Source organism: Pristis pectinata, chromosome 1, assembly GCF_009764475.1.
Source record: "Pristis pectinata isolate sPriPec2 chromosome 1, sPriPec2.1.pri, whole genome shotgun sequence".
Lineage (NCBI taxonomy): Eukaryota > Metazoa > Chordata > Chondrichthyes > Rhinopristiformes > Pristidae > Pristis > Pristis pectinata.
In genome coordinates this window covers 142,898,683-142,922,068 of record NC_067405.1, presented here as the reverse complement: position 1 = coordinate 142,922,068, position 23,386 = coordinate 142,898,683, and the positions used below count along the sequence as shown (strand labels likewise).

The following is a 23,386-nucleotide window of genomic DNA, read 5'->3' as shown; positions in this document are numbered from 1 at the left end:
CATTCAAAAGATGTCATATCTGACAATGTTGTATTATTTTGGAGCTATGTTAATTGAGAGTTTAGATTTTGTAAGCCTAGGGTTTTACAACCTGAGTTCAGCTGATTCTTGGAAACAATTGTGGCAAATTAATATGTTTCTAAGAACTGAAGAACAGTATGAATGAGGAAAACTGATTGAAGGGACTGACATTGAGTGTGTTGTAGAAAATAATGATGGGGGGAATACAGGTGAATGGACGGAGATCATGTATAAAGAGAGAGAAGCAACAGGATTTGGCATCTGGAAATGTGTAAAAACAAGGAATTTTTTTGTAACTTCTGATTCAGTATTTTTCTACTTGCATCTTGCCTGTGACTATTCTGATTTGCAGTGTGACTTTTTACTTATAATTGAGTTAGTTACATGAAAGTTTGTCCAAAAAAAATGAGAGGTGCCATAAAGCATTGTAATTGAGATGGCATTATTTTCTAAGCTTTTTGAAATAAACTTCAGGAAAGGGGATGTAAAATGTTAATTTCATCATTGTCTCAGAGTATTGAGGATGCTAACTTCGAACCTAATCCTGCATTTATAATTTCGTTCTCTGTCTTAAGTCCCATCTCACATTCACACCCTCCATTATATAATTTTAATCTTTTTACATTGAGATTCTTGGTTACTGAAAGTCAAGGTGCAAATCTAGAGGTAGTAGAGCAATGAAATCGCTTCTGTATTATTGGCTTTCTCTTGTCTAAAAAATGTACTTTGCTGTACTACGTCATAGCTTTAAAAGCATAGTTATAACTTCTGAACTGGGTATTTAGAATTATGTTTTAAAATCATTTGAACAATTGGAAAATATTTGAATTAAAAGTTGAATGGAATAAGATGTCCACAACTGATGGATTGACACAAATGACAATACCTGCTGTGAAAGCTTAATGATGCATGAGTGTCACCTTGGATCTTCAGGGAAAATATTAGAAAATGACCAAATTTCAAATGATCAGATGGTGTACAGTCAACATTTAAATTCCCGAATCGTTTTAAGACTAATTGTATGTAAACAAGTTCTTCCCTAAAATTGCCAACAATGTTCTTATACATAATTAATCTTTTTGCTGTAAATATTTGTGTTGTACAAGAAAATTTGCAACAATTTCACCTGAAAAAAAGAGAGCAAATTTAAATTTGTAGCAGCATATATATAGTGTATATATAGATCTAGTACAATGGCATATGCGGTCACGTAGAAGCTTGTTAGTTGCCAAGCAACCCTGTAGGGAGAGAATTGTTGGAGGTTTCTCCAATCAGAGTGTGTTGTCAAGCAGAGTGGTCCACAGTTCTCAAATGATCTTTCTGGCAATGTGTCTAGCTGTCTGGTTACCATAGAGGGCAAGTGTATGAAGAGCACTGAGAAACTGCATTAGTTGGATGCCCAGTGGCATGTATGTGAAGCTTATTGAAGCTTATTCCCTTTAGAAGAATCTCACTTTGTCCATAGCACTGAATGCATGCAACAATATCAGTTATCCATTTATCCACCTCTCCCAAGCTATGTCCCGACTTCCCACATAATCAAATCTATTGACTTCAGTGGAATTGTACCTTCACTGTACCTTGGTACGTGACAATAAAAAAAACAATTTAAATTGAGTATGCAGGAGGTGAGTATTATCAACAGCTGATAATCTTACTTTTAGTTAGTGCTGGTGACCAAGGATGAATTCCTTGTCCAAACAGCTTTCTGAGAAAATTGGCTAATGGCAAATGGCTTCATCGTCTACTTATTAAATCTGTTAATGCTGTTGGCAACTATTCATACAGTTTGCACGTTCACCCATTTTCCTGTTTAAAATGGAAAAATTTTGGAAGTACTCAGCAAGCTAGGTGACATATATGGAGAGAGAAACTATTAATGTTCACAAATTTGCAAAGGACATTAATGAAGTCGTAGAGTTGTCCAGCATAGAAATAGGCCCTTCGGCCCACCATGTCTATGCTGACAGTCATACCTCTCTATACTAATCCCACTTGTTTACATTAATTCCATAATCCCTCTATGCCTTGCTCATTCATATACCTGTTCAGATGCCTCTTAAATGTTGTAACTGTTCTTGCCTCCACCATCTTTTCTGGCAGCTCACTTCAGATACCAACTACTCTTTGTGTGAAAAATTTACCCCTTTAAACCTTCTCCCTCTCACCTCAAAGCTAAGCCTTCTAGTTTTAGGCACCCCTACCATGGGAAACAGACACTGGCTAATTACCCTTTTTATGCCTCTTAAAATTTTGTTTACCTCTATCATGCCACCTCTCAGTATCTTTTGCTCCACAGAAAACTGACCCAGACTATCCAGTCTCTAATTATAACTCAATGCCCCCTATTCCAGGCTGCATTCTTGTGAATCTTTTCTGCACACTTTCTAGATCAATCATAGCCTTTCTGTCATGTGGTGATCAGAGTGGCACACAATACTCCAAGTGCAGCCTAACCAACCTTTTGTACAACTGTAACATGATGTTCCAACTCTCGTACTCAGTGCCCCACCTGATGAAGGCAAGCATGCCATATGCCGCCTTCGCCACCCTATCTATCTGTAGGGAATTATGTACTTGTACCCAAGGTCTCTCTGTTGAACAACGCTCTCCCAGGGTTCTGCCATTCACTGTGTGTCTTGCCGTGGTTTAACTTCCCAAAATGCATAACTTTGCACTTGTCAATCTGCCATTCCCTTACTTTCCAAGTTGCAACCTTCTGGACAAGCCTACTGTTAGTGGACCTTGTCAAAGGCCTTGCTAAAGTCCATGTTGACAACATCCATCACCCCGCCTTTGTCAATACTCTTGGTCATCTCTTCAAAAGGAAAATTCAATCAAATTCATGAGATGTTATTTCTGCTGCACAGAGCCACACTGACAAACCCTAATGAGTCCCTGCCTTTCCAAATGCAAATAAATCTGGTCTCTCAGAATCCTTTCCTGTAACTTTCCCACCACTGATGTAAGACTCACCGGCCTGTAATTCCTTGGCTTATCCTCTTTTAAATAAAGGCACAATATTAACCATCATCCAGTCTTCCAGTACCTCACCTGTGACTAACGATACAAAAATCTCTGCCAGAGCCCCAGCAATTTCTTCTCTTGCTTCCCATAACATCCTAGACACACCTTGGTCAAACTCCGAGGATTTATCCACCTTTATGTATTTCAAGACCTCCTTTGTATTGTTGATATGATCCAGGATATTACTGTTCTCTCCCTGAGCTCATGAGCTTCTATGTCCTTCTCCACAGTAAAATATGACGAAGTATTCATTTAAGACCTCTCCCATTTCCGTGGCTCCACACATAGATTTCCACACTCATCCTGAAGGGAACCCACTGTCTCCTTAACTATCCTTAATATACTCCTTTAGGACTCTCCTTATCTCATGGCCCCTTTTTGCCCTTCTACTTAAGTGTACTCCTGCATCCCTTGTACGCAAGGGATTCACTTGATCCCATCTGCCTAAACATAACTTCTTTTTCCTGACTAGACCCTCAATATCCCTCGTCATCTAAGGTTCCCTAATCCTGCCAGCGCTGCCTTTACTCTAACAGGAAAATGCTGGCCCCGAACTCTTCCTACCTCATTTTTAAAAGCCTCCCACTTGCCAAATGTCACTTTACCCGCAAACGGTCTCTACCAATCAACCCTTGAGCATTCTTGTCTGATGCTGTTGAAATTAGCCTTCCCCCAGTTTAGAACTTTAATTTGAGGACCAGTCCTATCTTTTTCCAGGAATAGAACTATGGCCGCTGGTCCCAAAGTTCTCCCCACTGGCAAATCAGCTACTTGCCCAGCCTCATTTCTGAAGAGGAGATTGAGATATGGAATGTTAGTTCACACTGGCCTGCTGAGTAGTTCCAGCATTTTCTTATTTCAGATTTCCAGAGTGAACAACTGTCTTTGTTTTCTTGGCTTGCTTGCTTTTAAGAAAAGTAAATGATGGATTAATTGCTCTGCTTATCTCAGTTCCATTATGCAGGTTTGCAAAATTCTGTACGAAATAAAGATCCTGCAGTTACATTTTTGGACTGGGAGTGCTTGCTCAGTAGTCTGGGTGGTGTGGTTGGGAAATGAGAATCAGCCAGGGATACTATCACACTAACCCATCTAATAGAACAGAAAATGTAAATGCATGGAATTGATGCTAGTAGCACTGGAGTCGTCAGTTGTGCTCCTACAGTTGAACAGCCAGTTCATTATCTTAGATCAGTAAGTAAATGGCAAAAATTATTCATTGGAATTTACCACTTCAAAGCACTTGGTTTAACTGGTGGAAAATTGGCACCTGGATAAGGACAACTTTTGGTCCAGTTTTAGAGGAGTCAAAAACAAAATATTAAACTGTTAATAAAAGGGTAAACACTGATAATAACATTGTAATGTTTGAGTCTTTACAGGATACATGTACTTTCCAGTTATCTTGCACATTTTTAAAATAATTCCAGAGTACCAAAATAAAGTTTCAGAGCTCTGTCCAATTTCCTTAGTCAGAGTGGGCTACATTTCAAAAGAATCAGTTGTGTGTCAGTGTCCATTTTCTGTGGAATGATTAGCTTAATATGCAGAGTTTTTTGTGGTCTTTTGAATCTGTTACTGCTGCAATTTGTATTAGAGTACTTTTCTGCTTTTATGCCAAACAATACATGGATCCAAATTCCTAACCTTTAATTTGTTTTCAGTATGTGTTATGAGATAATTGAAAATGGTTCAGTGGAGCACCTGAGGGGAATGTTGACGAATCAGTACTGAAGCTAAAGGTTCGAAAAGATTTATATTTTCCGAAATAATCAGGAGACTAAAAATAGGGGGAAAAAAGTTATCAAGGTCCATGATACTAAAGGAAAAAGGGCAGCAAATAACAAGAAAAGGGAGTAGGAGTAGGCTATCTAGTCCTTTGAGCCTGCAAAGGTACCCAATGAAAATTGTTAGTTTAGATTGCCATCAATCTTAGTTCCATGACACTTTCATCACCAGTTGCCTCACAGTCCCATGCTAGCCAATGTACACAGTCTGCCAAACTTTTAACCTAGGACCCTCCTTTCCTTGTAAGAGCTTTCCCTATCGTGTTTTATTTATCTTTGAAACTTCAAGGTGCAATGAAATTCCATGATCACATGAAGCTCACAGAGTAAACAGTATACATGGTAATAATAAATACAACAGTAAATACATTAGCGAGTGCTGGAAAAACATTTCCTCCCTGTTCAAGAAAGGGAAAAGCAAAAATTTGAGGAAATTATAAGAGTTCATATTGTCCAGGTTCTGGGTAGATATCTAAAGACAACAATATGGGATTCATTTGGTATACAGTCATATACTATAGCACAGAACTGACATTTAGTTGGAAATTGAAAAACATTGATAAAAAGAAAGCTTTGTGTGTGTGTTTCCAACTAAGATTTTGATATGGTTACATAAATGATACTAGTTATGGAAATTAAGATGCTATTAAAGAGCTATTTACCTGTAATATTACAGAAGGCTCAGGTGCAGAAACCAGTAAAGGCAGATGGATGTAGTCGATAAATAAAAGAGAAAATGCTGGAAGTACTCGGCAGCATTTACAGAGAAAGAAACAGAGTTAAACAAGTTTTGCATATTGTTGTTGTGCTTTAGCAATCTGTGCTGGGACCTCACTGCATTTTATCTACGTAATCTTGATATTGGCAAATGATAATGATTACCGATTGCTTTTAATTCCTCTTTCAGGATCTGGGTGTTGCTGGCATGGCCAGCATTTATTACCCATCCTTGATTGCTCTTGAACTGAGCAGCTTGCTTATCCATTTCAGAGAACACTTAAAAGAGTCAACCACATTCGTGGGTCTTGAGACTCAAATAGGACAGACTGGGTGAGAATGGCAGATTCCTCCTCCCCTCACCCAGAAGGACATTAGTGAACCAGATGGTTATCAGTACTAACAACTAATTTTTTGTTTAATTGCAGATTATTAATTGAATTTAAATTCCACATGTTGTCATGGTGGGATTTGAACTTGTGTATCTGGTGAGATGTTCAGGTCTCTGAAGACTGTCTTGGACCCTGAATTTACTCGTATGATAATTTAACCAATCTGTCAGCCCTGTTAGGGGGCTAATAAAGGTTTTTAAGTTTAAGAAATAGTTTGAGAAAAAAATTGATGGAAGGTAATTTCCAAAGGTAACATGGACTCAGAGTTACTATTTAGAATTGTGAAAGTTAGAATTTCTCCTCCCTTGACGCTGATTTGAACTTTGAATGCATTACCACAATGAGCTATTAAGGCAAAGACTATAAAGTCATGGAAAAAGAAATCAGATAAAGATTTGAAGCAGAAGAATATAGAATTATATAAGGAAAGTAGATTAAGATAGATAGCATGGATGAAGAGCTTGAATCAAAACAAGTAAGATTGAGTAAATAGTCTTCCTTTTGTCATATTGAATAGCATGAGCTTATGTTGACCAAGTGGATTGCTGTCAGGTTCATTTGATTAGGCTGTTGATTTCAAATTGTGGTACTAAAATATAATGTTAAAAAATATAGTTGGCAGATTATTTTGTAAATGGCTGTACTGCATTCTGTGGCATAGTCACTGCATTGAGGACTGCACAAGCTGGAAACAGTGCAAAGAAGGTTTAAGAGAACGTTGCCAGGACTTGAGGTTACAGGGAGAGATTGTGCAGGCTAGGACTTTATTCCTTGGAGCTTGGGAGACTGAGGGGTGACTGTATGATTCTCTAGAGGTGTATAAAATCATGAGGGGCATAGATGGGGTGAATGCGCATGGTCTTTTCCGACAGAATGCGAATCAAAAACTGGAAGGCATAGGTTTAAGGTGAGAGAGGACAGATTTAAAAAGGACCCGAGGGACAACTACTTCATGCAGAGGGTGATGGGTATATGGAATGAGCTGCCAGAGGAAATGGTTGAGGCAGGTACAATAACAACATTTAAAAGACAGGTACATTGATAGGAAAAGTTTAGAGGGATATGGGCCAAATGCCAGCAGACTAGCTTAGATGGGCATTTTGGTCGGCATGGACTGTTTCTATGCAGTACTACTGTATGATTCTATAAGAGGAAGATCAGGCAGAAAGAAGCACATGATTATAAAGAGGCCCAGAGCTGCTTTGCTTCCCCTTTTTTCTCTTCCCCCCCATCCCTGGTCCTTTCTCCTACCCCTCAGTTGTGTAATTCACCCTGCCAGTTTTTTCTCTCTGCATGTGCTCAAGCATTTCAACGTGCCTGGGTACAGGACTGGATTATTCTGCCCAATGTCCAGAAATGCTTGAAGACTGTTCGAACTTAGTATGTCCAATATTTAGATTTATTGGTGGACTCCCATTTTGGATTTTGATTCATGATCTTCTAATTTGAGGATATGATGGCAACTTGGAACAAGTAAAATCTAGACTAAAACAGGAAGATAATACTCTAATACTTTACCAGAATTTGTTCATCTTCCCTGAATCTCCAGAGGTTGTTTTCTGTTGCTATTTACCAGGGTTTTAAACAATAAGCCTCAGATATTCTGTGCTTTGATAGGCAATCTGATCTACTGCTACCCCTTCAGTCACTTGACTCCAGAGGCATGGTGCTGCATTCTCAGAGATGCATCAACAAACAGCCCTGAACCAATAGTACCAACTGAAGATTGAAACTTCATTTTGCAGCCTCCACCAAGAGGATTTCTCCAGATTCCCATTATAATGAAAAGTACACAGTAGAATTTTTATTTGTAGTATGTAGGCTATTGTTATGAACAGCAAGGTCATCTCTGTGTAATTAGAAATTGAGTTTTCATTGTAATAATACAGTGCAAACTTAAGTGTTTCTTTTATTACTCATGTCTGCATTGCTGAATCAATGGAGCAGTGTAAATCTCTGTCAAGAAATACATTGTGATATCTATTTTCTATCACTCACTTTGGCACAATGGTGACATAATCAAATCTCTACCACTGTTTTTGTAGTCATGGTAACCTATGGACTGACTGTTGTACCCATACAATTTGACCTGGTAGTGATTTCAGCACTCCCTATCTGGCTGGTACTTAACCTAAACCAGATGATGTGGCTGATGTCAAGCCAGTTATTTTCGATTGTTTTATTCTGCTACATCAGAGCACAAGAAACAGGAGCAGGCTATTTGGCCCATCGCTCTTGCTCTGCTATTTAATAAGATCATGGCTGATCATTTTTCTCAGTGTCACTTTGCTGTATGAACTCCATATCCCTTGATTTTCCTAATAACCAGAGATATGTGCATTGATATCAACCCATGTGCATGAAGACGCATTTCAGATATGTGGAGCGTAATGTTTTGAGGTTACTATTGATGTTATTAAAATTGTCTAATATCTACAGAACATGTAATACTTAGATCGTGATGATTTATATTGTAATTACTGTTGAGTGTGTATTGGTTTACCATTGTCACTTGTACTGAGGTACAGTGAAAAACTTGTCTTGCATACCGATCGTACAGGTCAATTCATTACACAGTGCAGATACATTGAGTTAGTACAGAGTGCATTGATGTAGTACAGGTAAAAACAATAACAGTACAGAGTAAAATGTCACAGCTACAGAGAGAGTGCAGTGCAATAAGGTGCAAGGTCACAACAAGGTAGATCGTGAGGTCATAGTCCATCTCATCGTGTTAATTTAAATCAGTATGGCAAAATAAAAATAGACATTTTCATTAAGGATCATATGTAAACCCAATCTGTACAGGAGGGCAGTAATAAATGAGTCAGCTGATTTGTATAGTGTTATACATTGCAGTAGAAAAAGTAAAATGATCACTTTAGGTGTCACTTTAGGAATATTATTCAGATTTCCTTCAATGTAGTCAGACCAGTTGAGGTTAAATGGTGTTAAGTTTCTTTGAACCTTGCTGAGGGTGAAATAAGGATCAAACCGTATTGAGGTATGTCTGTAATATTGAGTGAAGACATCCTTTTGTCTGTGATCTAATACAGGTCCTGCCTCCTGGGTTACAAATGTTTGGGAGACCAGTGGGATGGATTTGCCAGTTGCTGTAGGGTTGCAGGGTAGGAATGGGACATTTCTGCATGCCTTCTCTCATCAAGTGTGAGTGAACACTGTATGCACACAAGCACAGGTTGCAAATAGCTGTGGGGAGGTGATAAAATAGTAACATTTTGTTCTCTTTTCAGTAGATTTGAGGTGTAAAATTCTCTGTATTTTGTTGTAATAAAGATGCTGAGTTTTTTTTTGTAGTGTAGCAACTTTTTATGTATTTTGGATTGGGTGTCTGAACTGCTACAATTTTTGAAATCTCTGTTGTGAAGCCTCAAATAATTAATAATCCAGTAAGCTTATTGTAACTGTTGTCATAGTATCTCTCACTAAAGAAGGCATTTATTCAGGTTGCTGGTTAAGATAATGAGTACACCTGTTCAAGAGTCCCAATGGTAATCCAGCAATAACAATTATAATCCTTCAAATACACTTGAGAAAGCAACTGCAATATGATGTGACAGCCACACAGTCTGGTGTTGTGATGTTTCAGTTCTCCAAGTATAGGTAGGCAATTCATTTGTTGGATGTTCTTCAGATCCTTTGTTCCACTCTGTATGTTCCACACATACGTTCTTGTTCTCCTCCCCATTTTTGATTAATTATCTAAATATTTTGGGCAACACCTAGATGTGTGTTTTAACAAAGCCATGTTCCATTTATTTTGTTTAGATCAGCATAGTAAAGTGGGGTTATTTAATATGGCAGATTTTTAAAGAGATTTTAAGAATTTCAGCTGTATTTGATAACCATACTACAAATCTTTTTGCAGTGTTGAATACTCTCCACTTGCCTGGATTGTGTACAGCTGAACCAGCTCTCAAGATATGCAGTATTATTTAGTGCAATGCAGTCCATTTGTTCAACATTTCGCCGACTAGTTTACATATGCTAATGCTCATTCAGCAGCATCTCAAACCCTCAGCCTCCACCATCCAGGCTAGCGCTTCCAGATTTCTATCCTGATTGTCACACTATCCTTTATTAGAGAATAAAAATCATCAAAAATAACTTCTGAGCTTTTTGCTATGCATTTTTGAGTGGGAGGTTTGGATATAGAATATAGGCTGTTTATATTAAAATAATCACATATTTTGCCGTTCCAATGACAGATTCTGCTGCTTCCCATTTTCATTTTATTAGTCTCTTTGAGAAGACCCACCTAAACACATATTTCGTCAGTTTCTCACTATCTTCCAAGAATATGTCTTGAAAATGTTGGTAGTAGAGAACGTACGCAGTGAAAATTTATGCAGGTGACAGATATGGCTCTGTGATGAATCTACCACAGATACTCCTCCGGTGGGTTAAGTTGAATCTGTACACCAGTAAGTGCCTAGCTTCCCTGAGGCTCATTGTTAGTTAGCAAATAGCTGGATAGTACAGGCTTGAGGTTTGGACTGAGCTGCCTTAATTTTGGGTGCCAGTAGTAACAGAATAAGTGAATTCAACATCATTGAGCTGAAGGGTGTAAAATTTACCAGCATTCTTGTTCATGAATTACAGTGCAGCAGTTCTTTTGGAAGCCTGTGAACATCACTAAGGATAACAGTGACAACAATTTCTATTATGTTGGGCTTGTGCTGAAAAGAAATCAAATGTAAGTAAAAGAGAAATAATTTCCATGAAATAAATGGATTTTAAGAATTCTCAAAGGATGCAGGAAATTAGGGACAGCTGAATGTAAATATAAATTTAATGTAACTGTTTGGTTAATGGATATTAGATTTGACCAGTCCTTACCATTTTGATTTGGGCATGAGCAGTGCTCCACCCCCCACTGCTCCCATCTGCCCACCACATCTCCCTTATATGGTTCCATGCCCCATCTTGTTTTACTATCAGATTCTATCAGCTATAAGGAGAGGCTGGATAGGCTGGGACTTTTTTCCCTGGAGCATAGGAGGCTGGTGGGTGACCTTATAGAGGTTTATAAAATCATATGAGGGGCGTGGATAAGGTGAATTGTCACAGTCTTTTTACCATGGTAGGGGAGTCTAAAACTAGAGGGCATAAGTTTAAAGTGGGAGGGGGAAGATTTAAAGGGGACCTGAGGGGCAAGTTTTCACATGGAGGGTGTTGGGTATATGAAATGAGCTGCCAAAGGAAGTGATAGAGGCGGGTACACTTACAATGATTAAAAGACATTTCAACAGGTACATGGATAGGAAAGGTTTGGAGCAACATGGGCTAAATGCAGACAAATGGGACCAGCTTAAGTAGACAGCTTGGTTGGTGTGGATGAGTTGGGCTGAAGGGACTGTTCCCATGCTGTTTAGCTCTAGGACTCTATCTGCAGCCCTTTGTTGACTCCACCTATCACCTCCCAGCCTCTGTCATGATTTACATTCTTTCATCCTCCATCTGCCTATCACCCCTCCTTACCTGGATGCATCTAACACTTGCCACCTCCTTCCCCTCACCTCTTTATACTGCCTTTCTTCCCTCTACTCCCTCAGTCCAGGTGAAGGGTCTTGACTGTCCACACTCCTCCACAGTTGCTGCCTGACCAGCTGAGTTCCTCCAGCAATTTGTTTTTTGCTCCAGATTTCAGCATGTGCAGTCTCTAGTGTCTCTATAGTTTCTGATCCTTTGAAATTTGCATTGAAATATGTGGTGGATTCCATCTCATGGGGAGCCCCAGCATGTTACAGAACTGCTTCTGGAACATGGCAGTTAACCATGCTTTGTTTCCATGACAGATGAACAGCTCTAAGTGTACCACTGTGGTATTTATTACTCATTGAAGCTATTTTGGAAGCCTTTTGTGTGTGAACCTAGAGTATGATCTGTGAGTAGATTGTCATGAGCTTTTCCTATAATTTCCCCATATACACAAGTGTGAACAATCCAAGGAGAATTTATGGAAAAGTTAACTGTTTCCAAACCCAACCTTGGTTTCTCCTTGGACAAAATAATGATCCTAAGAATACTTCTGGCCCCCTTTGCTGAAAATCCTTTTGTTCATGGATAGTCTAACATGATAGTTAAAAACGTAGTGAAAACTAATGTATCAATTTTTGATTTTTTGGCAGCAGCTTAAACCTCTGATGTGTTGTGTCTGCATGAAGTTGGCAGCTTTTACCAAACTCCCAGCTGAGGGGTCAGAGTTTGTTAGAATATTGGTGTTTGCTTTCTTGCTGATGACTTCATGCATCTGACTGGAAATAAATGGGGGGAGGGGTGGGTGGGAAATAAAAGTTTTTAAAGATTCTTTGTGTTTTATATTAAGACTTTACAGACATTTAAAAAATGGGCAGTTGCCAATTTAGTGTCTGAAGCTTGTAAAATTGGATGTTGGAAATGTATTCATGTGTTTTTATGGAAAGTTGCATAGAAATGAATAGATTACTGGAATTGGATACATCTTGGAAACTGCTGATTTCATGGAAATGCAGGGATTGTAGGGAATTATGTTTAGTTTATGCCCAATTTGAAATAGATTAAGATAATATAAACTGTATTATTTTGATATAGTTGGAGCAGGAGACTGAATAGTCATATTTCAATGGTTTTGACTGTATTTAAATGTAGATACTACATATAAAAGGATGGTGTTCTATCCCGACTGCTAAGTGCTCTGGTCCTCTTCCACTTTTGCTTCTGTTTTCTCATTGTATGTCATCAACAAAGTTGATAGTTAGGCACTAAGTTGGTTATGTAGGACAGGCCACATTAGTCACCTTGAAACACACTCAGTCGCACGCTCCATCATGGGAGGAGGTTATCAGGTAGACAGAGGAAAGGATTCAAGAATGTGCTTGAAGCCTCCTTGAAAGAAATGCAACATCCCTCCTGGGGGCCCATTATCCATGACTGCTCAAAGTCAAGAAGGAGCATTCAGCGTGGTATTAAGAACCTCGAGACTATGCATTGCAAGCACACAGAAGTTTTATGTAAGCAGCACACTAACTACCCAAACTAGTCACCCTCCTGCTCCATCTGTGGAAGAGTCTGTGGTTCTCACATTCGCATCCTTATCCACCTCAGAAAATTGAGTGGAAGTAACTTATCCTCCTTCCTTAGGGACTGTCAAAGAAGAAAAGGAAAAAGTTTCATTGACAATCCAACTGTTGGGAGGTGATGAGATGTAGCCTGAGATAACCCTGGACTTCTGTATAGCATTACATGTATAGACATGCATTAACGAAGACTGCGCTGTGCTGGGAATCTGGGAGAACTCATGCATTTCCCGCTGTTGCATGCTGCTGCCTTCTACTGGCATTACTGCAGCAATGAGATGGTTAAAGTGATCTCATGCCACATGATTTGATGGAAATGTGGGTTGTTAGGCCAGCAAGGACAAATGGTACGGCCGTTCAATGCTGCATGTGGATAGCATGGTGAGTGTAGGCTGCTGCTGACGTCTAACAGTGGCTGCTCCATGTATTGACAGATCTGCTAAACCCAGTAGTCTCCCTCATTGGATGGGATGAAAGCTGGTGTCTCGCCCTCTCTGCACAGCTCTCCCCAGGCTGGAGATATGTCTCTGTGGTTGGCGGCCATTGAATTTATTACTGTAGAGAAATCTCCAGGCTTAGAGGGAGCTGTGCGTCCAAAGAGAGGAGGAGACAGAAGCTTTCATCGCATCCATCAGGAGGTGACAAGAAAAGCTGTAGGATCTGGACTGTTTCTCAAATATTGGAGCAGCTGCCACCAGTCTCCAACAATACTCTTTGTGCCGGAGCGTGGCGACACTTGCGGGCTGCCCCCAGAACACTACGCAAAAAAGATGCATTTCACTGTGTGTTTCAATGTACATGTGACTAATAAAGATATCTTATATCAACCTTTTCTTATACTTTACTGGCCAGGATACAGCGCTGAGCCCTGCGTCTCAACCCTGAGCAGCCACACTGCTTGCCCAACACCAGCCCTTGCAGTCAGCTCCTGCACATTGCCTTGGTGGGTTCACTCCCTACTGAGAAATGTGACGATGATATCACTGCCTCGTTGTGAGAGCACCAGTGCACCCATGGCAAAGATGTATAGTTTATTTTTTCGTGGCCATACTGTGTTGCCACTGGAACTGGAGAAATGACTTTTAAAAAAAACAATTAATAAATTAGAGACGCTTATCTCATTAAAGTTGTTGCAAAAATCTTCAAACCCTAATTAGAAAATAAGTGAACATTTAGGTCAGTTTAATCAAGAGTGGATAGTTGCTAGTTAAATGCAAATTATGTTTGAAAAATTTAATAAATGCTAGGCATGTGGTAAGTGTATAAATGTGTAGGTTTTCCACAGGGTGGTACAGGTCCTCCCTGAGTTGTGAATGTCCCTGAGTTACTTATGGACAGCCTGTACACACAAGTAAGCGTTTGGGAGACTGGCGGGATGGATGGGGATGGATTTGCCAGCTGCTCCGGGGCTGCAGGCATCCTGTCAAGTTGGGAGTGGGACATTTCCGCATGCCTTCTCCTCCCCCATTCCCCTGAGCTGCAATAATCAGGGGCTGGGTCTAGCCGAGCAGAGCTGGGAGTGCTGAGCAGATTTATTCCTCACTGACTGAGTCAGAGAATTCGGCTGGCGGCCACTTTTCTTGTGCCTGCTCACTCTCCTGTTACATCCTCTTCTGTGATCCTCTCCCACACACTATTTTTGTTCATTTGTGAACAGTTTGGATTACGAACATTTCTCAGGAAGAAAACCCTGTCATAACCTGGTATCTGCTTGTAACAAGCTTTCAGTTGCTCGTTGCAAAAATTATGTTGCGTGAATGTAAATTAAGATAAGTTGGTCAATGAACAAAGGATTAAGTTGCATGTGTGTTGCTTAGTTTTCTGCAGGGTTAGAAGTAGTGTGCTCTAGGAATTGGTAGGGAACCCACTGGTGTACGTTGAGATGGACCTATGAATTTTGAGGGATGTGGGAATTGTGGATATGATAACAGAATTTGCTTATGGCACTAAAATAGGAACTTTGAAAATTTTCCTTGCTGTTAACCAAATATTTTAGCAGAGTATAGACAAGTTATCAATTTAATTAAACTTAATCTCTACAAACACAGATTTTAAGAGGAAAAAAATGTATAGCCTCAGTGGAAAGGAGCTGATGGGGACTTGGGGGTTGCCTGAAAATGTGAATGGGCAGATAAAGCCATTTAAAAATAAAATCTCAAATGAGATTGGTTTTATAATTAAATTCATCGAAAAAAAACATTGGGAAAGCTACAGTTAAAGGATTGTAGGGAACTTTGAATAAACTATTACAGAAATGCCCTGAGTGCATACAACAGAAACTTAACAGGCTAATGTAAGAAAAGAGTCATGAGGAGATAGTGGGACTTTTTCCACTGGAGTGGAGAAGGACAAAACACTGAATACAAGTTTTTAATTACCTAACTTCTATTGGGTTCTTGCAGTTTATTACGTCTGCTATTTGAGGAGCCTCTGGGTTGCCGGTGATTTGACTGTTTACTGTGAGTCTTCATTTCATTGGCTGACAGTGTTGTCAATAAATACACCATGTCTCCTGGCTCTGGAATCAATGACAGTGTTGTTAACTGTTTAATATAGGTTGAGTGATGTTGTTGGTGTATACTTCGCCATGGAGTAGTTTTGGAAGACCCAGATGTATCTGTTTACCTAGTGAATGGTGATAGCAGCACTGACAGTTTACAAAGATTCCCAGATTTGCAGTGTGCTTGCACTTGCTGTGGTTCCGCTTATCACTGGGGTTGCTTTTATCAACCACTTCTGACACACTCATTCATCGAATGTTACTTTAAAAGATCTATGGCACAACACGAGACCATCAGTCAGTCTGTATAATTCAAATACGTGGGAAAAACTGCTTTTATATCAAACATGGAAGTAAATGCAGCCACTAATGTTCACAATGCATATGCCTCCCACAAGGAATCATATTAGATATTGGGTAACATTTGCATGAATGATTGGCCAGTCCATCCAAACAGATGTAGCTCTACCTATGATGACCTGGTGATAGCAATACAAGCAGGGGACTTTGGCCATACTGTAATAGCTGCACCAACCAGGCTGACTGTCATTCCCCTCTGCTACTCCACTGTCAAAAATGCCTGCCTTATATAGGAATGCTTTGCCCATGGGGAAAAATTATACTTGCTGCAGAATCATCACTGGTTGCCTTAAGCTAATGAATGGCAACAGCTTTTGCAGTCTTGCTGGAATAGAACCATCAAACATTCTCCGCCAAGAACAAAGGAAGATGCCAGATACTCTATATGATCTCAGTACTGCAGGAAAACACTGTACGCAGGCTTTCTCATGACAGTCCATTTAACCAGCACTATTGCAACAGCCACTTGGGAAGAGTAGAGGCAGGTGTAACCTGCAGACTTTGCCAGTGGGTGCAGCATGGGCATTAGGGCAAATGAGTAGCTGCTTGTTAGGTTAGATGAGAAATGGACCTTGGGAGATCCTATACCCATGTTGACCAGTCAAGAGCTGTTATGGTGAAATGGGTGTGCTGTAATTGCAGCGAGAGACAGACCATGCAATACTTGCTCTGAGACTGCCAACACACATTTGTCAGCTTTGCTGCTTGGTGCTGATCAATGGAAACATACGAGTTTAGTGGATGTACTTGAGCAGTACCTGTTCAAGGAAAGGTGGACAAATATATTTCAGGATTTAAGGAAATATCAGGGCAGTGTAATTAGGTTTGAACATGGCACTAGTACAGACTTGAAGGGCCTAATTAGCTTAGAGTCATTGAATTGTACAGCACAGAAATGTGCCCTTCGGCCCACCACGTCAATGTTGTTCTACATATCTAAACTAATCCAGTTTGCCTGCATTAGGTCCGCAGTCTTTTATGCCTTGCCTATGTCTAGGTGCCTCTTAAATGTGATTGCGTCTGTCTCTGCCACATCCTTTGGTAGCATGTTCCAAATATGAATCACTCTCTGTGTGAAAATGTTTTCCCTCTGATCCCTTCTAAATCTACTCCCTCTCATCTTAAACCTATAATCTCTTGTTTTAGACATCCTCATGATGGGGAGAAAGATTCTTCCTATCTACCCTATTTTCATCTCATTCCAAAATTGAACCTTGCTTTGGTTTCACTTTGAGAATTAATATTTGTTTTCTTTGTATGGCACTCCTTTCTTCCCTCCCCAACTTTCCCTCCCCAACTATGCAGCACCCCTCTTGTTCTACTTGGAGCATTCATGTGAATTTTATAACATGTTTTGCCTTCAGTTTTAAAATTTATCTTGTTTAAAGGGATATAGTGATATTGTAATTTAGTTAAATAACTGAACTAGCAGCTGCAGTTCTAGACCAGAGATATGAGTTTGAATCCCATGTGAAGCTGGGAATAAATAAACAAATCTGGAATTTATATTAAAAAAAATTAAGCTTAGTAATTGTGAGCAAGAAACTACTGGGTTGTCATATAAAGCCACGTGGTTCACTAATGCCCTCCAGGGAAGGCTGTCTACTGTCTGTACATGGTGTGACCTGCATGTGATTCCAGACCTACCAATGTTGATCACTCTTAACTGCTTCCTTAGCTCAGGGGCAATAAGTGCTGGCATTGGCAGCAACATCGACGTTCTGCAGATGCTTAAATAAAACTAGTGTCACCAGAAACTGATAAACATTGTTTCAAGTCTTTATCCTGTTTTACCCACACAAGATAAAAGCAAATGACTTCATGTCATAATTGCCATCATTAGCAGTAAAATATGAAATATAAAGGTAGAATACATATGTATAGCATTTTAGTGCTCACACCTGATTTTATCATTGCTGGGTCTTTAACAGTTTATAATTCATTACTTTGATTTACAGAGGCAGAAATGCTGCAATTGGGCTTTCTACACGAGAGTTAGATCACTGCTGAGAAATAGTCGAAGCTTAACAATGTAAGCTCTATGCCAAATTAAGTGTATGCTTGATCTCTGCTGATAGTTCATTCAGCTTTCTCAGTTTGTTGTATCATCAACTGACCTTGCATTGAAGCACCTTGGGGCAACAGAGGGCTGTTTGTACAATTCATATTTAGCCCTCTGTGGAATGGCTTTGTTTGAAACCAATACATAAACCTTGGAATCATGCAGGTAGTAAGGTAATGCAAGTAAAAACCTGACTGTAAAATCTAATTATGCATCATATTCCAATTGCTTGTTCATTATCTGACAGGCACAGGCTTGATGGGCCAAATAGCTTCCCCGTATGTCCTATGGAAAGTTTGGGGATTGTGAAGTTCATTCTGAACTGAGGGTCATTGTCAATTCCAGTGGAATGCTTTCAAGAAATTAAATTGCTGATAATGATTGAAGATTTGGTGTGAAGTGTACAATATTTTTTTCAATAACCTGGTATTGTAATTCCATCTTTGGGTTGTGTAGACCAGCAGGTACATTTGCTTCCAACATGGTTTTCTTGTTTATTCAGACAGTCCTTTTTCCTTGCGAAGAATGATGAGTAAGACAAAGAATTTGTTGTAGCACATAAAGCTTATAAGTGAATTTTCGAAGCAAGACTTTCCAAGCAGCATAGTTGTTACGTACATCCCCAGCAAGGCAAAGAATTTTTGTAGGAATTTGAGAAGAGACCTCCCTGCTTCTTTGCATCCCACAGCAAACCCTGGGCTGGTTTATTAACAAGATCTTTTTTTTTAATTCACCAATGCTTATTATAAATAAAGAACAGATGGCAAATATCACTCGTTAGATTTTATTTTGTTCCTAGTTCAAATCTAACTGTAAAATCACTTATGGTGGCAATGGAGATCCTGACTCACTGCCAAGAAGAAAATCTTGGCAATTCAACTTCTGTTTGCAGTTCAGCACACTGGGTAGTGAGTTAAAGTCACCAAACACCAATCATGAAATTTGATTAAATCAGGAGAAGTTACATAGCAAGTGTTGTAACCGATGCACTTCAGTTTTGATGTGTTTTTCTACAGTGATTTTTAAGTAATCTCTTACTGGATGCTTTCTTCTAAGGCTTTTTAAAACCCCATTGGAAATGCTGAGGTAAGAAGAATTTTCCTTAAAGAAGGATAACTTTTCCAGTAGACTGGAAACACTCAGCAGGTCAGGTAGCAGTCTTTGGAGAGAGAAACAGAGTTAACAGCCTTGAGCTTTCAGAATCAACTGGGAAATAGGTGGGTTTGCACTGATTATTTGCTTTATTAGTACATGACATTTTTGTAGTAAAAACAGATGGTACTTGCCTTGAGGATCAGTGATTTGTCTTAAAAACAGGAAATACTTGGGTTGGTACTATGGTGCAGTTAGAGGAGTTGCTCTCTCATAGCTCCAGTGTCCCCGGTTCAATCTGACGTCTGGTGTTGCCTGTGTGGAGTTTGCTTGTCCTCTGTGGCTTTCCTCCTGGTACTCTGGTTTCCTTCCACATCCCAAAGATGTGTGAGTTGGTAGATTAGTTGGCCACTGTTTAGGTGAGTAGTAGAATCTAGGGGAGTTGATAGAAACGTGGGAGAATGGGATTAATATGAATGGATACTTGATGGTCGGTATGGACTCGGTGGGCTGAAGGGCCTCTTTCTCTTTGGCTACATATCTGCAACCTGACTAGAGAGAGAGAATCAGAGTTAACATTTCAGGTCATTGACCTATAATAATCTGGCATGCTGATTAGCTAAATAAACATTTTGGAGGAATGGGAGCCAATTCATGCACATTAGCCCATCCGGCGTAGGTCTACTTTTCCAAAATTAGGTAAACTAGAAAGGAGATTCTTTTCTTTGCTTTTTAAAAGGATGTTTTAATATTATTAAGGCACCTTCTTGTGTATTACATTATTACAGGTAGTACGCATAAGTAGTATCCCCTGTCATGACCTGTTACTTGAAGTATATAGTACTGAAAAAGAAACAAAATCCTCCATTTTTGAAAACTACTAATTCTTAATATTTTTCAAATATTACATAGTTATCAGAACACATAACTGAATCAATTAAGTTCCATTCTTTACTTCATATAATTTTGTGAATGTGATCAGTGTTTTCAGGATGCTTCCAGGATACCACCTGTTTAGAATACACTCACTGGTTGGTTGTTACTGTAGAAGTATGGCTTGAACTTTTTGTGGTTTTACCCAATAACAACTTAGAATGTCGCAAAAAGACCCAGTTAAAAATATATTTTTACACAGAGAAAATTCTTATCAGAGACATATTTTATAATGTTCACCTTGCATTTTTCTCTAAGAATGTTACTTTCAAAATGTAGATTGTGCATAGATTACTAACTAATTGCACTTGTTTTTGGATGTGTAATAAAATGTAAGTCAGTGATTGATTGGGTAGCTTGGGGGGGGGCAGAAGGGAAACAAAAATGTAAAAACACAAGCAGCAATGCATGACTTTGAATGTGCAAGTATTATTGTTAATACTAATTTGATTGCAATTTAAAGCTTTTTCCAAAATAAAAACTAGTGCTTATACATTTGCCTAAGTATTTTTAATAACCAAAGATGCACAATTGAAAAATTGGTAGTAATTGAAGAAAACTATTCTCAAACTTAACCTAAGATAATAATCAAAAAAGTCAGTTTCATTTCCAAGATCAACTCTGACTTTGTTACATAGGTTTAAGGGGTTCTCAGCTTTCAACAAGAGTGACAAATTGCCCTTCTTGTTAATTTATAGAGGTACCAAGCAGGCCTGGAATGAACTGCCACATGCCCAGTGTTGGCAGAGCAGGCTTGGGAATGGATGCTGGTTCAGTATGCGGTTTAGATAACTGAAGTTTTGCATCTTTGATGTAAGAGGAATGGAGGACAAGATTCACTTCAGAGTTCAATGACATGCCATTGTAATAAAACAAACAAAAAGCAGTGATAAAGTGGGCAAACAGGCCTTCTCTTTGGAGGCTGCTGGCTGCACGACACAGATATAGGAATGAGTAGAAGTGGCTATGGTAGACTGTCACCCAGAGGACATTCAAACAATAGAACAGCTCCTTATATTGCAGTACTTTTGAAGTGTGCTCTCTTGCATCTTGAAACTACTGCATGAGGGCTTTACTGCCGATAAAGAAAGCTTGCATTGCTGAAACGTCTTTATCTCTGCTGCTCAGGAAAAAATTTCTGCTAGCAGTCCATGTGTAAGGAATTACTTGAAAGATCAGGGGAAAATGTGGCAACAATTTATCCATATAATAAAATCGTATAAGAACAAATGAGGTAGGATTATCCGTTAATTACCCTTTGATAGCTGCAATTGAAGGAGGAAGGTTGGCTAACAAGAAGGCAATGTCCTATGAACAAATTTATAAGGGCATTAGGATCTTTAATGTCTACAGGAATGGGGAGATTTGGCTTAAAATCACACTTGAAGGAAATATCTGACCAAGCAGCACTCTTCAGGTCTTTAATTATTCAGAAACATAGCCTGTTTTCTGAATTTACCCAAACTGCACAAAGCAAGGAGTCAAAAACTATGAGTGAATGTATAACTAAATAATGAGTTATTTTACCATCTGGGAAATTTGATTCTTTGTTTGTATACTTACTGGTTTGCTTCTGTAACTTTTTGCCAGTTGTCATTATACAAGATATAGTTTAAAAAGTCATTGTTTCAAGCTCCATTCTGGGACTTCTACATCTAATATAGGATGACACTAGTTGTATAAAAGGAAATTGTTGCATCGACTTCCAAATAAGTTGTTAAATTGAGAAGTGAAAATCAAAAGATCTGCAAATGTTGAAACTCTAAAATAAGAGTGGTGTACACTGGAAATGCTCAGCAGGTCAGGCCACATTTGCGGGAAGAGAAACAGAGTTGACGTTTCAAGTTGAAGACCCTTCGTCTGACAAAATCCTTTGACTTGACCTGCTGAGTATTTCCAGCGTTGTCTATAAAAGCAAGAGGGTGCTACATTAACACTTAACAAAAAAATCCCCAGTCACTTTAATGTAGTAAAACAACCCAAAATGCTTTTTGGCAAGTTTCATTGGCAGATGGTCGTAGGTTTTAAGGGGTACCTTACAGAGGAGGAGAGAGGTTGAAGTTTACAGAAGGTGGAAGATATGAGAGGGTAGTGAGTGATACTTGAGAGATGATTATTATAGGACTCTGAATGCTGTAGGGCCAGAGAAGATTATAAAGTTGGGGTGAGGCAAAGAAGAGATCTTAAAATAGAGGCTTTGCTGGACCAGTGCTGGATTATTGCAGATCAGGGAAGAGTGGTGGATGAAACTTGATGTGAGCTGGAAATGGGACAGTAGAGTTTTGGTTGAGCTGAAGTTTGCAGCTGGTAAGTGTGGAGGGCTCTTTTCCTCTGACTGAAGTGTGTCGAACTATAGGGCTGATGTCTCAAGATGAAGGGGTCAGCTATTTTAGATGAGAAAATTCCTTCACAGAGTTGTGAATCTTAGAAGTTCTATACCCCATAGGTCAGTGGACTCTTGCTTCATGATTACATTCAAACAAAGCTTTATATTTTGGGGCATTAAATACATCAGGAGATATAGAGAATAGAGCGAGAAAGTGACTTTGAATTTGCCATTCTGCTATGATGTGCTTGAAAGTTGTATGGTCTACTGCTCTTTTCAAGTATTCTTTGAAGGCTAGTTAGGGAAGCACTAAGTCTGTAGGTAACAAAAGGCTAGTTGAACGTTTCAGCAGCAGATGGGAAGAGGGGACTGGTATTGTGGAGGTGAGCAGATTTGGTGATGGTACAATATGAGACTGAAAACTCTTGCATTTTAAGATGGCAGTCTTGCAAAAAAAAAGTATGGTGTGGCCTCAGAGAGTGGTAACGGACAGTTTGGAGTTTGTGAATGAGAGCAAAGGTTAGAGTTTTGGTTGTCACGGTATTTAGTTGAACCTGCCATTACGTTGGCTAAGCCTAAGATTTATTTATCAGCCTGCACCACGAAGTATATGACCTGTAATTACCTGTCTGTTGTATGTGCAATCTTTTCAGAAACCTTTGATAAAATTAACAACATCACCAAACAAATTGCGTAGCTGTGGGGTTTTTTGGGGATACTACGTAAATGCAAGTCTGTTGTTTTCCTTATTGATGAATTAAGATTGCTATGTTATTTCCCAGCAGTTAAGGAGTTAAAATAATGACTAAACTGATCCAGGATATGATGTAACTTGGGCCTTGTTTTAATATAAGTTTATTTTTCCAACTTGAATATTACGGCTGTGTCTGTGATTTGTATACATACGGTATGTTTGTTGCCCAATTAAAACTTTGACTCTCTGTACTATAAAACTTAAAATGGGAAAGTTTACTAAAGCTTATATCGTGGATTAATCAAAAACATTCTTGAAGCATACTTTTGCAAAGTGTCATTTATTGCAGCAATTGTCCTCAGATGTTTTGTTTCTCATTCCCTGCTGTAATAGTAG

The 23,386-nt window shown here is 39.1% G+C and overlaps 1 protein-coding gene across 26 annotated transcripts in view; it reads left to right on the top strand.

Annotated features, from left to right (window-relative positions):
- foxn3 (forkhead box N3) overlaps positions 1-23,386 on the top strand; it is a 419,393-nt gene that overhangs the window by 168,067 nt on the left and 227,940 nt on the right. For 5 of the 26 annotated variants that reach the window (XM_052012316.1, XM_052012306.1, XM_052012279.1 and 2 more), the window contains one exon: positions 10,568-10,661. The exons of the other annotated variants lie outside the window; for them this stretch is intronic. The gene's annotated coding sequence lies outside the window, so the exon portion shown is untranslated. The remainder of the gene's footprint in view (positions 1-10,567; positions 10,662-23,386) is intronic. 26 annotated transcript variants of the gene reach the window in all.